Source organism: Lutra lutra, chromosome 1 (assembly GCF_902655055.1).
Source record: "Lutra lutra chromosome 1, mLutLut1.2, whole genome shotgun sequence".
Lineage (NCBI taxonomy): Eukaryota > Metazoa > Chordata > Mammalia > Carnivora > Mustelidae > Lutra > Lutra lutra.
Window position 1 is genome coordinate 159,038,570 of NC_062278.1, and position 4,707 is coordinate 159,043,276.

The 4,707-nt window shown below is 36.1% G+C and overlaps 1 long non-coding RNA gene across 1 annotated transcript; it reads right to left on the reverse strand.

The window, feature by feature from the left end:
- Nucleotides 1-1,022: 1,022 nt before the first annotated feature.
- Nucleotides 1,023-4,384, reverse strand: LOC125086818 (uncharacterized). The gene is made up of 3 exons (XR_007123270.1): nt 4,314-4,384; nt 1,677-1,733; nt 1,023-1,244 (listed from the first exon to the last, which is right to left on the reverse strand). It is a non-coding gene; the product is annotated as an uncharacterized LOC125086818 (long non-coding RNA).
- Between the last annotated feature and the right edge of the window lie 323 nt (nt 4,385-4,707).

A 4,707-nucleotide genomic window follows, 5' to 3' on the forward strand; every position in this document is an offset into this window, starting at 1 on the left:
TTGAGTGTAATTAAGTAATATCAAATTTATCTACTGTATTTATGTAATAAATAAATACAATCCAAGTCACTGTGTATACACCTCCACAACAGCTGCCATCTTTGTACACAGCACTGTACTATACAAAGACAAATACACAGAGATTAAGCTAAAGAGGCATTTGCTCTCCTACAATACATACAACTACTTTGACACAGAATTAATACTGCACATAAATGTGCAAGTTGGAGCAGCTAGTCAAGCCAGAGAAAATTTGTTGTATATTCAAGATTGAAATAATCAATCAAACCACTCTACTACCCATTAACTCCCTAAAAAGGAACCTTCAAATTGGCCCAAAACTGACTTTGGGTCAGAACATACAGCTCTGTTACTTTAGAATGTGCCAACTTGCTCTTAAGCCCATACCTGAATCATTTTTCTGAACAGACTCATTAACCTTTGCTCAAACATATGCATATGTTCCTAGCAGGTGGCAGCATTCTTTAATCCCTGGTAATATCAAGATAATTCTAGCACAAACACAGAAATGTCAGTGTTGCTAACCTTTTTAATTACACAGCCATATTATCTTCATGTGACATAGGAAATGACACACTGCAAAGTTCTACTTCAAAATATCTTGTGCTGACGCTGTTCCTTAACAAAGCTTCAGCCACCAGCATTTTCCCCAGTTATTAATACCAAGTATTACTTCCTTATTTTGGTATTTCATTAAAGAAGAGTTTTCTTAAAAATAATAATAATAATAATAATAAGGGGCACCTGGGTGACTCAGTAGGTTAAGCCTCTGCCTTCAGCTCAGGTCATGATCTCGGGGTGCTGGGATTGAGCCCCGCATGGAGCCCCGCATGGGGCTCTCTGCTCAGCAGGGAGCCTGCTTCCCACCCCCCACCTCTGCCTGCCTCTCTGCCTACTTGTGATCTCTCTCTGTCAAATAATAAAAATCTTTAAAAAAATTTTTTTAATTGAAAATGAAAAAAAATAAAGAGTTTTCTTTTCTCCCTTAAAAAAAAAAATATCTTGTGCTGAAAGAAAATGCATATGAGGAAAAGAATATAGTGAATTCAACACAAAAGCCCATGATAGTAAAATGGTAAGATAATGGACCTGGTGAGTCCATGAGAATGAAGTTGATAAGAAAGAGCTAAACCAGTGACAAGCATTGAATTCTCCACCAAAGTAGCGCAGAAGAGCATCTGATTTCCCACACTTTACCAAGTCAGAAAGTATGGCACCAGCCACTGGGAATAAAAAGCATGGAACACATTTTTATAATCTTTCCCCTAAATAATTAGTAGGAGACCTGTTGGCTTACATATTTTCTTGGTGAGAAATAATGCACTCCTAATAATATAGATGTTTGGTTATTAGTTTTTAATCTTCCTAGCATTAAGCACCCGAAAAGTGATTAATCCTCAAAGCCTACTTCCCTTCCAGCCCACTCTCAGCCTCCTGATGCAGTCAGAAATTCAAATAGTATCCATAATCTTAGGACCTAATTTTAGATGACACCTTGGCACAGATACTTAAATTAGGACCCTGAGGCTGCCTGGTGTGATTTCAGTCCCAACCCATCATTTTCATGTCAGGGAACTGTAATCATGCTTGTTCCCTCCACTGAAATGTAATCAGTGTAGTGCAGTAGGAGTCATTGATCCAAGTTTGGGCTCTACCCTTTCATTGAGCCTCAGATGTCTCCTCTGTAAGATGGGACTAACAGTGCCCACATACTAGAGTTGTTTAAAAAAAAAAAAAAAAAAAGCTAAATAAAATACCTAGCCCAATATTTGCCACATAATAATTACTTAACAAGTGGTGGTCTGCTGACCTCCATTTGAATGTGAGGCAGATGATTTATCATTTTTGTATCAACAACACAGAACTTTATATATTGGAAAGTGCTCTTTATTTTAATTTTTAAAAATACTCAACCCATACCCCAACTACTTCTGCCTTCAACACAGCGGACAATAATGCAAAAAAATGTTACCAGAGTACTGCTAAGCCACTAAGTGACACTGGAAGATAATAATAAAAGTTAAACACAGATAACCTTGTCCTTGACATGTGAAGATGGTGATATTGATGGTATAAAGTCATGTGAGTGAAAATATCAAATCTCATGGAATGCTTACACCTTCCAGGATACCCAGAAATAAAGACCATTCTCCATGTTGTGGCTTAGCCATTCTCTGCAATGCTCATTGACTCTGGATCATGACTTGTGTTTTAAAAAGGACAGCCTATTACCCATAGTTATTCCCCAGCATTCAACAGTTATGTCCACATATAACCAGGTGGGGACATCAAAATAGTGTGAAACTGTGTGAGGTAAAACCTTGCACAAATACGATGCTACGTATAATGTCAAAGCACCTGCCTCGTTGTCCCTAATGCGACTGTACAATTTCAGCAATGTAGCTGTCCTAAAGAGACCTAGAAACATATCCCTAGCAGTGTGACAGAGATGCCCAGACTTTGTGTGTAAGAGAAAGAAGCCAGGATTTAAAACATAAAGCCAAGGTGAAGATTATGTAAGTTTACCCACATCTTTTCCCCATGTTTTCAACTATTCATAAGGATGTGGGTGAAACATTTCATTTTAAAAATTGTAGGGCTTCTTTACTTTGTCCCTCACCTGTACTTCTGAAGGGCTAGTGCGCCCACCCTGTTTTAAAATTAAATCAGGATTCTAGTATAAATACTTCTGTAAATCTCACAGAAGAATTAATTAAATCGCACAAATTTCATTTTCAGTGCAATCGGGACACATATAATCTGTAGACTCCAAAATTTTTGAAAGGGCTCCCAAAAGCAGCTGAGATGAGGCAGAGGATGCCCAAGAAGTAACAAGAAGAAGCATGAGGGATGGAACAAAGGCCCAGCTGGCAGATCTCAGGAACTGCCAATAACAGGTACCCTTCTCCAAGATGAGGCGCTCATCCTCTAGTGAACTATTTCTCTTGTTTGTCAGAATGAGACCAGGAACTGGGGTAAACAAGACTGGAGGGAAAAGGCCTCCAGGGCTCAATTTGATTTGGGAAATGAGGAAATGAGGTTATCCTCAAAAAAAAAAACGCAAACAAAAAACAAAAAAGTAAAGCAGAGATGAGCTATAATTTCAGGAAGCAGTTTGTCTCTGTAGTAGTAAAAATAAGAAAGCCCTTTGAATGTAAAATCTGGAAGACTAGACCGGGCATCCTGCCCCCATTCCCACCATTACCAAGAATAGCCCTTAAGGAGCTCATCCAGTAGAATAAAATGGATTAAAATATAAATAATAAAAAGATATAGGAAATTATTGATATAAATTTAATATAAGAAAAACAGAAATCCTTACCAGAAAAACAGTGCCAGGGAGCAGATTGAAATTGAGACCAACATTTTGCCAGGATTTATTTTTCAATAATAATAAAATAAATACCTCCCTGAATGAGGACCACAATGCGAAAATGCAGACATTCAAGGAAAATATGGTGAAGCAACAGAAGTATTGCTGTTTCCCAGGAGTTCTTATTAAGGACATTAATAAGATACAAACCGTATGAGAAGTAAGAGACACATTTAGCAATACAAACAAAGTGCTTTCTTGATTTTATTGACTAATAGCATGATCATATCAATTTATTTTTAGCTCATGTTTGGGAACTAATAGGTGCCTAAAAATGTAGAAGGCCTCAGAATGTTACAATTATGGAAGTAACTACCAAAACAAAACTTCAAACCTTAATAAATTACAGAACTATGAACAAACAAAAAGAAAACAGTCAACCACATACTTTTATAAAAACAGAAAAGCAAAAACAAACCATAAAATATAATTCAAACCAAATGTATCTGCTAATATCAAAAAATGTAAATGTGTTTAAATTACATATGATAAAAAAGATTTTCAGATTGCTTCACAAGGCAAAGTCAAATTCTTTTTTTAATTTAATTTTATTTTTTCAGTGTTCCAAGATTCATTGTTTATGCACCACACCCGGTGCTTCATGCAATACGTGCTCTCCTTAGTACCCACCACCAGAAACCAAAGAAACATACCTTTTAAAAGTGATTCATAGAAATAGAAAAAAAGACTGACCAGAGTAACTAAGACGTAAACAAAGCAGGGATCACAGTATTAAGACTAGACAAGTTGGAATTAAGGCTCCAAAGCATTAAATGAAACAAAGAATGGCACTTGGTAATAACTAAATTTCCTGTTCAAACTGAAGAGTTTTGATTTATGAACACCTATTCACCAGATAACTTAGCAGCATTATTCATAAAGCAGAAATCTTGTAAGCTTTAGTGAGAAGTAGAGATACCTTAGTGGTAGGAGATAAAGTTGATGAAGTGGAAATGGTCCTGGTTGATATGTATCAAATTTATTTCCCTGAAATAAAGAGTGAAATTTATTTCAATTCCCATGAAACAGTCATAAAAATTGACCCGGCATTGGGCCACAAATAAAACCTCAGTAGATTCCAAAAATAAAAATAGAACAGATAGCTTTTTCCATCACAGTAGAATTTAACTAGAATCTAATTACAAAAGAAGATAAAATGGCCATGTCACCTCTAAATATTATTATTTTTTTTCTTAAACACTTATGGCTTCAAAGAGAACTAGACTGAAGTAACGAAACTTCTAAAACACACAGGTGAGGAAAATATAGTCATCAGAACTTTAAAAAATGAGCTAAAACAGTTTCAGAGAATA